Source organism: Peromyscus leucopus, chromosome 20 (assembly GCF_004664715.2).
Source record: "Peromyscus leucopus breed LL Stock chromosome 20, UCI_PerLeu_2.1, whole genome shotgun sequence".
In the NCBI taxonomy this organism is placed as follows: Eukaryota; Metazoa; Chordata; class Mammalia; order Rodentia; family Cricetidae; genus Peromyscus; species Peromyscus leucopus.
In genome coordinates, this window is record NC_051080.1 from 58374612 (window position 1) to 58387772 (window position 13161).

The window sequence follows — 13161 nt, forward strand, 5'->3', positions numbered from 1 at the left end:
CGCTTTGTGAATTCGCAAACTGAGCCTCTGACTTTCTGTCTCTCTCTTTCTCACACATACCCATAATAACCACTCTTACAACAGTTTGTGTATCATATATTTTATTTACCATAAAGTCAAATTGAATTTCATTTCAGGTTAGTTCATCATTTCCCCATAAAATGCTATCAGAAGTGAAATTTGTTCAGGTGATCATAAATTTACTAATAGATTTTAGTCTTAAAGATGGTAATCTTATTGTACAGACATCTGTGTGCTTTAGAAGCATACTATTATCTAAGTTATAACTTGAGTTGGTGTTGTAAGTAGAAAAGGCGACATCTCCGGTGATACCAACAGAATCAATTTCCAGATTTAGAGCTGGTGCAGATGTAAATCCCAGACGTCAGAACGATTACATTTACACGTGACAGAAAACTAGCTTGCAGAAAGTAGAGTTTATTGGGATACATAACAGAAAAGCTCAGAGAAAGACTTTGCTTCTGTCTCAGCTGGATCCAGGTGTTTCATTTCTCAGAATCCATCCCTTACTGCTGCTGTGCAGTTTTACTGATTTTACTCTGAGGGATGCATTCTCCATCTGTGTCTTTGCCGAGGCTATAGTTTCAAGGCCAAGAAAAGACATTACCTCTGTCTTCTGTCTTCCTTGCTCACCAGATCCCAAGACTAGACATCCCCTGCACCACTTGAGGAAGCCTCAAGTGTGGGGCTGGTGCTCCAACTCTGCCACACGCTGAACTAAGGCTATGATCGCGACGCTGACGCCACCCGAAACGCACGAGGGCAATGGATGAATGTGTCTCACCAGGGAAAGTGCCACGCTGCCTAAGGAAGGTGGAACAGAGGCTCACATGACAGAAACAGATGGCCACTGCTTATTTCTGTGTATTAGAGTCAAATTAAAATCCTGTCTGGGCTATTTTATGTGTTCATATTTACCAGTGTTTCTAAAGCTATGGTATAACTGGCTGTAAGATCTCGGTTATAATTAACTGGCCTTTCAGTAACCATTAGGTGAAGATAACATCTTCTATGGCTGGAATATTTGTGTTGCCTTTGCTTCCGGTTCATATGTTGATATCTTCCCACTATTGTGATGGGATCTGAGCATGGGGACATTGGGGTGACCAGATCATGAGGGGAGAACATTAAAAAAAAATCATCTGCCAGGGGCTGCTACCCACTTCTGCCCTGTGGGGTTACAACCAGAGGCACACCTGTTAACCAGAATAGAGTCCTCAGCAGACATCAGGTCTGCTGGCTCCTTTGTTTTGGACTTCCCAGTCCCCTGTGAGAAATAACTTTCTACTGTTTGTAGGACACCCAGTGTATGATATTTTGTTATAGTAACACAAAAGGCTAAGATAATACCCATCATCCAGGCGAAGAATTTCACAACTTATCTCCATCTGTTGCCCACCACTCTTGCTTCTTCATCTGGTTTTGGCCTCCAGGTATAATTAACAGGAAATGAATATAATTTGGAGAAATACTGTAAGTACATTTGCTTTTTCTGTTGGATTACAGTGCAGAAAACACCTGACAATTCTTTTTCCCTCAGGTATATCTGAGATCACAAAGCAAGAAGACACTAGTCAACATTCTAGCATGGAGTGGGAAGAGGCATGTGGTGGTTTGAAAGAAAATGTCCCCCTAAAGGGAGCAGCACTATTAGGAGGTGTGGCTTTGTTGGAGTAGGTGTGGCCTTGTTGGAAGAAGTGTGTCACTATAGGGGTGGGCTTTGAGATCTCCTATGCTCAAGCTACACCCAGCGACACAGTTCACTTCCTGTTGTCTGTGGATCAGTATGTGGAACTCTCAGGTACCTCTCCAGCATTATATCTGCCTGCATGCCACCATGTCCCATCATGATGTTTAATGGACAGAACCTCTGAAACTGTAAACCACCACCTCAGTTAAATGCTTTCTTTTATAAGAGTTGCCCTGGTCATGGTGTCTCTTCACAGCAATAGAAAACCTGAGACAAAGCACATGAGTTCCTGCTCCTAACCAAGGAGCTGAGGATTGTTGATGACTTCTGGGGGAGGGACACTCAGTTTTCTTTAACAGCGTGGCTCCTAGTAGGTCAGTCATGCTTCACTGGATAGTTCCACACCCAGGAGTATATGCAGAGCATAAATTAAATAGTTGGGCTATTTTTTTAAAGGAAGACACAAAGTTGAGCATATAGGTAGGTGGAGGTGAATCTAGGAGGAATTAGGGGTAGGAGCTGGGGGTGAATAAGATCAAACTACATTATATGGAATTTTCAAAGAATCCAAAAATATTTTTAAAGTAAATTTCAAAAAAAAAATCCCACAACAACCCACAAACATGTGTGCAATAAAAATTAAACAACAAAACCAAAAGTCTCCCTCTGTTCTTGACTATTAGAAGTATTTACACAGCTTAGGGATTTTGGATGGCAGGACTAGATGCCCTTTGAAGTTGAACTGAATTATAACATCTCATAGAATGTAATAATATTGAATTATTTAATATTAAAATGATTGCAGTTACACAGTGTATACCAAAGACTCATTTTTAGAAACATAATTTCCATTGTGTGTGGGGGGTGGGGGTGGTAAAAGTGCTTGCTATCGGCAAATGGATGGATCTAGAAAAAAATCATCCTGAGTGAGGTAACCCAGACTCAGAAAGACAAACATGGTATGTATTCACTCATAGGTGGATACTAGATGTAAAATCAAGGATAACTAGACTGCTACTCATAACTCCAGGGAGGCTACCTAGTAAAGAGGACCCTAAAAAAGACACAGGGATTGCCCAATGACAGAGAAATGGATGAGATCTACATGAACAACCTGGACGTGAGTGGGGGTAATGAAGGGCAAGGGTCGAGGGAAAGAGAGCTTAGAAGAGTGGGAGTTCCCAGCTGGATCAAGAACAGAGAGGGAGAACAAGGAAAGAGAGACCATGATAAATGAAGACCCCATGGGAATAGGAAGAAGCAAAGTGCTAGAGAGGTCCCCAGAAATTCACAAAGATACCTCCACAACAGACTGCTGGTAATGGTCAAGAGAAAGCCTGAACTGACCTATCCTGGTGATAGGATGGCCAAACACCTTTAACTGTCACGTTAGAACTCTCATCCAATGACTGATGGAAGCAGATGCAGAGATCCATGGCCAGGCTCCAGGTGGAGCTCCTGGGAGTCCAATCAGCGAGAAAGAGGAGGGATTGTATGAGTCAGAAATGTTGAGACCAACATGGGGAAAAGCACAGGGACAAATAGTCAAACTAGTGGAAACACATGAACTATGAACCAATAGCTGAGGAGCCCCTAACTGGATCAGGCCCTCTGGATAAGTGAGACAGTTGATTAGCTTGAACTGTTTGGGAGGCCCCCAGGCAGTGGGACTGGGACCTGTCCTTAGTGCGTGAGCTGGCTTTTTGGAGCCTGGGACCTATGCAGGCACACTTTGCTCAGCCTGGGTGAAGGGAGGAAGGTTAACGAAGGGCAAGGGTCGGGGGAAAGAGAGCTCGACTGAATCTACCAGGCTGAGCTGAATCCCCAGGAGAGTGCTTGCCCTGGAGGAGATGGGAATGGGGGGGTGAATTGGGGGGGAGGGGTGTGGAGGAGGGAGGACAGGGGAATCCGTGGCTGATATGTAAAATTAAATTAGAGTATTTTTGTTCATAATTTTATATTAAATAATAAATTGCAATAGTTTATGAATGCTAAAAAAAAAAGTGCTTATTGCCAAGTCTGGTAATTGAATTCAATTCCCAGGATTCACTTAGTGGAAGAAGAAAATTTACTCTTGCAAGCTATTCACTGACCTCCATAACCACGCTGTGGCTTGCATTCCCACCTTCTCCTAGCCCCCACAAAATAAATAAATAGATGTAAGAAAATTAATGAGTTTCAACTTCAATATTTAAACATCTTGTATCTTACATCTTGATATTTAACAGATAGTTTTTTTGATGAGTGTGTAACCAAAGGATTATTCTTCATTCTGTCATTTTGTGATGTTGCTTCAACAATGCTGCCACATGTTTTTTTCCTTAAAGAAATTTCCTATCCAAGCCTGCATTTTTAACGATACCTCATCTCTGCCCCTAGGGGGAGCTCCAGCCTCCTCTACGAATCACCTCATCACCATTCTGCAATTTTATTTTATTTTTTAAATTTCTTTTTATTTTACCTTCAAGAGGAATTGAGAAGAATCTGTTAAGGGCAGATTTCTGAGTCTGTTTCTTGAAGAGTGGATCTTCTGACCAACCATCCATCCCAACATTTGTCCAAGGTTTCTGCTGTTTGGGGACTACCCCACTAAGAAAGTCTCTGGTGGGATTTTGCTGTCCATATTAAATGGATTGACTGTGTTATCTAAGTGCTTAGTAAGTGCCAGATGCAGTTGTGAATGCTGGCACAGAACAGTAAACAGTGATAGAAGTTGTCTATTTCTTGATATACACCCTAGTGTGTTTTACTAGCTCTGCCTTGGTCCATAGAAAGAACTCTTAAATACAGGTCCAACCTTAGTAGGCTTACCTAGCATCTAGATTCCTAGTGATATAAGGTATTCTAAGTCCTCCCCATTATGGCAAGGATGGGTACTTAAATATACACTACCACTGAGTTAACGTGTACTACTTCCCTCCTGACCCTCGTATGCCCTGGACAAAGCTCATTGGCTAAGGGGAGAAGGCCTTTGACCAGAAGAGGCCATCCTGTGGGCTGATGATATTGTGGCCAGCTCTACCTTGATCGTCAGCGTGGATCTCTAAGGTTCCCTCTCCTTAGAGTCTTTAACAGTGAGTTGTTGAATTGGTTTACCACAGCTGCTGCGACAGATAGCAGAGATGGTGTGGCTTAAAATAACAGAACTGATTCTTCTCACAGCTCTGAGTGTTCAAAGACTGTTATCAAGTGTTCATAATGTTGGCTGCTTCCTCCTCCTCCCCCCCTCCTGGACCTCCTCTTTCTCCTTCTCCTTCTCCTCTTCTTTCTCCTCCTCCTCTTCTTCTTCCTGTGTGTGTGTGTGTGTGTGTGTGTGTGTGTGTGTGTAGCTCTGGCTGTCCTGAAACTTGTCTGTAGACGAGGATGGCCTTGAACTCAGAGATCCTTGTGCATCTGCCTTGTAAGTGCTGGGATTAAAGATGTGTGCCACTGTCACCCAGCTGTTGGTTGCTTCTGAAACCTCTCTCCTTGGCTTGTATAGGGCCAGCCTCCCCCCAGATCTTCACTTTATCTTCCCTCTGTGTGTCTGTGCCCTCTCCTGAGAGCACAATCATGTTGATTGGATTTGCACTCTTTTTTCTAAGGACTACTATATGTTAGCTTAGTCAGCCCTCTAGAGACCCTATCTGCAAACACAGCCCCCTTCTGAGGCACAGGGCTTAGGATATTCTACAGCATGTGAGTTTGTGGAAGGCACAATTCAGTCTGTAATAGGGTCACTTGGTGACAGAAAGAAAAGTAGACCCTGACTCATATGAAGAAAGTGTCTAAAGAACCAAGAACTATTAGGAGTTGGAAAAGTGTGGGGATGAATGTATAAACTGTACTTTAAACCCATATTGAATGGCATTCGTCGAGCTAATACTTAGTTCATTGGCTTGGGCAAGAACATTGGATATGGCTACAGAAGCACAAGCGACAACAGCAAGTGTAGGCAGCTGGAGGACACACAAAAACAATTCTGTCCACCAAAGGAAACCATTCAGCCCAAAGAGTGGGGAAAATATGGACCAACCACAATCCGACGTAAGGGCTGGTGTTGACCAGAATGCCAAGAGAAGGGGATGCAGCCATTTTGCAAAGTTCTGTGGCGGTCTCCTTAAAAAGCCACAGATAGGAACAATACAGGGTCCAGGGTCCTCAGTTCTGTGTGCATAGCCAAATAAGCTAAAATCAGTATGTGGAAGTGATATCTGCACTGGCATGTTCATCCTAATGTTAAAAGCAAACCAACAAACCAAAAACCAAGATACAGAATGAACAGATAAAGCTATCATATATACACAAAGATATGATATATATGTGTTTATGTAATACATACACACACACACATTTGTATATTCCATCCTAGGAATATGTATATATTTCAGATGGTGTCCTGCCCTTCCATTTATGACAACATGGATTGATCTGGATGACGTCATGCTAATTGAAATCAGTCAGGCATAGAATAATAAATACCATGTGAGCTTACATAGGGATCTCAATGAACTAACCTCGTAATTAGATGGTTCCCAGAGGTTAGGGGGTTGTGCTGAGCATGATGGTGTTGATCAAAGGATACAGAATTTCAGCCAACAGGAAGAGCAGATTTTAAGGCTTATGTATAATAGCATGACAATCATCGATAATAGTATATTATAATTTCAAAAATAACAAAGAGTGAATTTAAGCGTCTAGTATAAAAATAAAAAATAATATATATTAATATATTTGATTAAGTTATTCTGTACTGTAAACAGTTACAAAAGTATCACCTTGTATCCCATAAATATCTAAAATTATGGTTTTTGTTGATTAAAAAAATAGTAATGTAAATTTTGTCAACTAAGTTTTAAAAATGTTCAGTGTAGCCAGGTGCACACCTTTAATCCCAGCACTCGGGAAGCAGAGGCAGGTGGATCTCTGTGAGTTCAAAGCCAGCCTGGTCTACAGAGCTAGCTAGTTCCAGGACAGCTAGGACTGTTATGCAGAGAAAAACCCTGTCTTGAAAAACAAAAATCTCAGTGAGGTCCTAAGAATACATTGGCTCTTATTTTACTCATTTCAGTGAGAACACTGAGGCGCTTTGCCCGCATTGAAGGATTTTGTGGCAGAACTGAGGTTTGAACTCAAATTGCAAAATCAAAGTGGTTTGGGGGGCGGAGGAGAAGAGAGAGGCAGAGTGGAATCACCATGGCCGCACAAGCTTAAAATATATGGAGGCCATCCGGATGGCATTTACACCTTCAGGGTGGTGGCTTGTGATGTTTGGGTGGAATGTGACTTTTGCATATAGCCACAAGAAATTTATAATTGCTTTTAGAGAATAGATAACTTGAGGGGGAAAGGGAAGATAGAAATATATTAATATTTTTGGATCTCTTGTGTGCTTTTAAAACTTGTTCTGAAGGTAGTTTTTAAATCGGGAGGAATTTGAGACAATGTCAGCACCACAGACAAAGCTTTTTCCCAGGGTATTGTTTTGAACGATGACACCTACTTGGAGTCTGTTTAAATATGTGTAGCTCATTTTCTGAATACCTACATGTATTGGGAGTCAATAATGAGTAAGACGTAGTCTCCCCTCATGAAGTTTGTGACGCACTTGGGAAAGCAGTGAATTTTATTATGCTGAGATTAGTGTTATGATAAAACTCCTACCAACCATAAAACCCAGTGGTTGTAGAATATGCAGCATCAATCTCACTTTGTTTGGCATAGGCAAGATATTGTAAACTAGTAAATAAATTCATTTCCTTACAAATATTTTTAAAAATCATTCTTCTCGGGAGCTTAGAGAAAACTGAGTGGGGAGTCGACGTCTGAAGTAGGCTTCAAGGTAATTTAATAACGATACACACACAAAGCCAAAACTACTCAATAATGCTTCTAAAATGGGCTAGTGAGGAAAGCTGTCTTAGTTACTTTCCTATTGCTGTGATAAAACACCATGACCAAGGCAACTTATAGAGAAGACTTTCTTTGGGACTTTGGTTTCAGAGAGCTACAAGTCTATCCTAGTGGGACGCAGCCCTGGCAGCAGGAACCACAAGTTGGGAGCTCATATCTTAAATCCCAAGCCTGAAGCTGAGAGAGTGACCTTGGAATGTGAGTCTTTTGAAATCACAAAGCCCACCTCCAGTGACATCCTTCCACCAGCAAGGCCACACCTTCTAAGTCTACCCACCTAGCACTACCTCTGTGGAATACATATTGCCCACCTGAGCCTATGAGAGACATCCTCATTCAAACCACCACAAAAAAATTAATCCTTCTCTTTATTTCCCTTGAGAGAGTCTGCATTCTGTAACCCAGTTGACCTCAAGCCTGAGCTACACCTGTCTCCATAGAAGGCTGGAATTATGGGCATGTATCGTAAGGCTCCATAGGAAGCATCAGGGTTTCATTTCACGCCCTATATCTTCAATGTTTTGCCTTTAATATGAGCTACCCATCCTGTTTAAATTATGTTTACTGTGGTGGAAAAAGCTTTTTGACTTCACGTAGTGGGTTCTCCGAATGAGTAAATGACAGTAGCATAATCTACCAAATACAAGTTAAGTAAATGCTGGTTGCTCATGCCTAAAGCTTGACAGGGGAGATCGGTGCCCAGCAGCCCTGATTTCATGCTCCCGAGCAGTTATTCAGCCATCCCCCGAGTGCCTGGTAGCCTTTCACCACGCTGATGGGGCTTAACACTTTCCCAGGTTACAGACTCTGTGTTTTCCCAGGATTGACTGCCCCTTCATGTTATTTTTCAGGCCCTTCCTTATGAAGGCACAAAACCAGCAATGAAATAAGAGCTGGATTTCTCACATTCGCACCCTACCAGGCACAGGCATAAAACTATAGCAGGGATGATCCTTTTGACATAGGCCAGCGTTTCTCCAATGTGGTCCATAGAACTCCTGCATCAGCATCACAGAAGGCCTCACCAGCTTGGCATGCACTATCCTGGGCCCCTCAAAACCTCCTCAGTGCATGCTTTTGTAGAAGAGCCTTGGATGTATATTTTATTTAACTTTGATTTTTAAAGCTAGCCTACAAAACAATGGGTTTCATTATAGTATTTTTGTTCATATGCCATTATTCTCCATGTTAATTTGCCCCCTGCGGTTAATCTTCCCTGCTCTTGCTGGTCCCCTTTTTGCCTGCAAATACTCTCCTATTCTGACTGCAAGTGCCATATATCCCATTGTTCTTTCTTGTTTATCCTTTCACTAAAGATCTCACCTCTCTACCTCCTATTTGCATGGGGTGTGTGTGTGTGTGCACGAGCACTTAGGTGATGATTCTCATGTTCCTTGAAATTTAAAATCCATTCAAGAAAGATGTAGAAAATGAGACTCTTACCCCTCCCTCTCGTGGCTTCTATGTTATGTTGGGAGATGGCTGGAAGCATGCTAGCCCTTCACCTGGGGCTGCCCTTCACCTGGGGCTGCCCTTCACCTGGGGCTGCCCTTCACCTGGGGCTGCCCTTCACCTGGGGCTGCCCTTCATCTCAGACTTCTCCTCACTTGACAATTGAGTTGTGTAATCGGTACTAAGCCTGTCTTACAGATGAAGTGACTGGTTCCAAAGGCTGAGTGCTCTAAAATTCATAGGTAGCCTTGGGGCTCTCTCACTGGGAAGACTGAGTTAAGGGGTGAGGGTGCTTGCTCTCACTGACAATGCCTGCAGAACAGGGGCTGGTGGAGAGGCCCCATAGGAATGACAAATTGCCAGCCACTGCAACACCTCCAGGACTTCAGATAGACCAGACTGTGAGCTCATCTTATTTTACTATCTTCAGTACTGGGACGAACCTGGGGCCTTGGGATTCTAGACAAGTCCCTTACCACCGAGCCAAGGCTGCCGGCTCTTGAGAGACAATATGTTGCTTCTTCAACTTTCTTTCCTTTCTTTTCTTTTCTTTTTTTTTTTTACATGAATGCAATTACACATTTGTAGAAAAATGAAGCATAGTAATGTGATTTAGAAACTAGTACTCGGCCGGGTGGTGGTGGTGCATGTCTTTAATCCCAACACTCAGGAGGCAGAGCCAGGCAGATCTCTGTGAGTTCGAGGCCAGCCTGGTCTACAGAACCAGATCCAGGACAGGCACCAAAACTATAGAGAGAAACCCTGTCTCAAAAAAAAAACCAAATATATATATATATATATATATATATATATATATATATATATATATATATTTGTGTGTGTGTATGTATGTATAAGTACTCTTGCTAGGGACTGGTGAAATAAAACATAGCCTAGATCCCCTCTACAGAATTCTGTGCATCCATCAAGAAGATCAAATCCTCACTGTCCAGATGTGGGGATAAGAGGATCAGTGAGGCCAGCTTGATCTATGTAGTAGGTTAGGTATACTCAGACCCATACTGAAAACAAACAAAGAAACTAAAACTGGAAAAGAAAACAACAGCAAAAGCAAAGGAGAAACTGAGGCAGGGAAACATGCATGCATGGTTACTGGACAAGCTTTGAGGGATGTGAAGTAAAAATGAATGTCATGACATGACTCTACTACCATCCTAAATGTGTGTACAACACAAAAGATGCACCTATGTATGTGTGCTCACATATACAAGGTCTATAAATGCAGGGAGAGAGACAGCTGTACTTATATGTGTATTCACACACACAAGGTCTATAAATGCAGGGAGAGGGACAGCTGTACTTATAAGTGTATTCACATACACGAGGTCTGTAAATGCAGGGAGAGAGGGACAGTTGCTCCAGACATGTCAAATGGAGTAGCTAGGAGAGGAGTACTTGGTGTTTTGTTTCATTTACTCCATTCCTAAAATTCACTTTTCCATGGGACTGTATTGAAATATGTATGTATAGGCATGGGGGCTCATGCCTTTAATCCCAGCACTCAGGAGGCAGAAGCAAAGGCAGAGGCAGAGGCAGGTGGATCTCTGTGAGTTTGAAGTCAGCCTGGTCTACATAGTTCCAGGACAACTAGGGATGTTACACAAAAAACCCTGTCTTAAAAACAAAAGAAAAGAAAAGAAAAGAAAAAACAAACAAACAAAAACATGTATACAATTTAAAAGAAGCAGTACAACTTTTTAAAAGTAAAAGTCTAAAACAGCTTAGCTGATCTGAAGATAAAGAGCTTGGCATATGTATATTCATGCAGTCATCTGTAAATATTTATCTGCTGGATGCTGGATGAGGTGCTGAAGGTCAGTAGATATCACCCCCTAGGACTTTGTTAAGACAGGTGTGGGGCAGCTCAGCAGTAGGGCACTGGTCTAGCATGAAGAAGGGCATGAAGTCAATACCCAGCACTGAAAAATAAACCATTTAAAAAAAAACTAACTAAGTCACACTTCTATATTTATCATGACTGTGATATATGTGTGTATTAGGACTTGGATTTGGAGCAGTGGTTCTCAACCTTCCTAATGCTGCGACCCTTTAATACAGTTGCTCATGTTGTGGTGACCCTACACCACAAAATTATTTCCATTGCTATTTCATAACAGTAATTGTATTACTTTTATAAAACGTAGTGCAAATATCTCATATGCAGAATATTCAAGATGCAACCATCCAAGGACTCATGACCTACAGGTTGAGAACCATTGATTTGAAGAATCAGGTAATGTTTTCCAAGGAAGAGACATGTGCTAAATCCTGAAGGCTACACAGGAGTTAGGAAGAGAATGGGAAGCCATTTCTGCTTAAGTAGATAGCACAGGTGATGACTCAGAGGGAAGTGAACTGATTTCCTTCAACTGAATGGAAAACACTGAACTAGGCTTCCCTGGGGGCAAGCGGAAGTCCATCAGTTGCCTAGCAATTTTAGGGGAGAAGCCAGAAAAGGGGAAAACAGCAAGATACTCTGTTTATTCTCTATCCTGTCCTCTCTCAAGCACAGCACAAGCAAGGCTGATGACTTGGGACACACTTATAGTCTTTTTTTGATTTTAAGTGACACTTAAAACATGTTGAGTTGATTATCAACACAGAAACTGGGAAAATAGACACACAAATATGAACTAATTAGCTTTTTCAAAAAAATACTTCATGATCTGGCTTTATTGAATGGACAAGAATTCTCCAGTTCACACACTCCATGTTTGTCTCATTGATTAATATACCATTTGCCCCCATCCTGGTGAATGCTTGAGTTCTGATCTCTTTTACAGTGGTTGTACCTTTCCTTGACTCCTTGCAGAGATTGGTGGGAAGATTGACAGCTCTGGACTTGGGAGAGAGGTCAAGACATTTCCATGATTCCCATTGGTGGTTGTTACCTGACCAGAAGAAGTGGCCAACAGCATCTCACTGTCCCAAACTGAGACAGATTAACTGAGCTTGGCAGTACCTTGAAGTAATGCATGGTGATTAAAAAAAAAAAACAAAAAACAAAAAAACAAAAACAAAACAAAAAAAACCCACCCCAGTGCCCATCCTTTCTTTACAAATTCCCTTTGCATGTTTATTGCAAATTGAAAAGTGATGTGTTGGTCAATTTCTGGGTTGTATTGTAGTTTATCAATATACTTGTCTGCCTTGACATCAATGCTATATTTCTTGATAGCTACATCTTTATAGTAATTTTGGAAGACAAATAGTGTGGGTTTTCATTTTTACTCTCTTTCAAAGTTGTTTTTACTCTTCTAAGTCCTTTGTTTTGCTTACAATGTACAGAATCTGCTCATCAGTTTCTAGCAGTTCCTGCTAAACAGAACCTGGAAACAACCTAGATGGCCCTCAATTGAAAAATGGATAAAGAAAATGTAGTACATTTACACAATGGAATATTACTCAGCAGTAAAAAACAATGAAGTCAAGAAATTTTCAGGCAAATGGATGGAACTAGAAAAAAATCATCCTGAGTGAGGTAACCTAGACTCAGAAAGACAAACATGGTATGTACTCACTCATAAGTAGATATTAGATGTAAAACAAAGGATAAACAGGTTACAATCCACAGCTCCAGAGAAGCTAGCTAACAAGGAGGACCCTAAGAGGGATGCATGGATCACCCTGGGAATGGGAAATAGATAACATTTCCTGGGTAAACTTGGAGGAGGGGAAGAAGAGGAGAGGATAGGGGATGAGAACATGAGGGAACAGGTTGGGGGATGAGAACAGGAGGGAAGAGGATGGTTGAGGAGGGATGGAGAGGGAGAGCAATGAAAGAGATATGTTGATAGAGGGGACCATTATGGAGTTAGGGAGAAACCTGGTGCTAGGGAAGTTCCCAGGAATCCACAAGGATGATCCCAGCTAAGACTCTTAGCAATAGTGGAGGGGGTGCCTGAACTGGCCTTTTGTAATCAGATTGGTGACAACCCTAATTGTCATCATAGAGCTTTCATCCAGTGACTGATGGAAGCAGATGCAGAGATCCACAGCTAGGCACTGGGTGGAACACTTGGAGTCCAGTTGAAGAGAAGGTGAAGGGATTGTATGAGTGCCAGGGTGGAGGTCAAGATCATGAT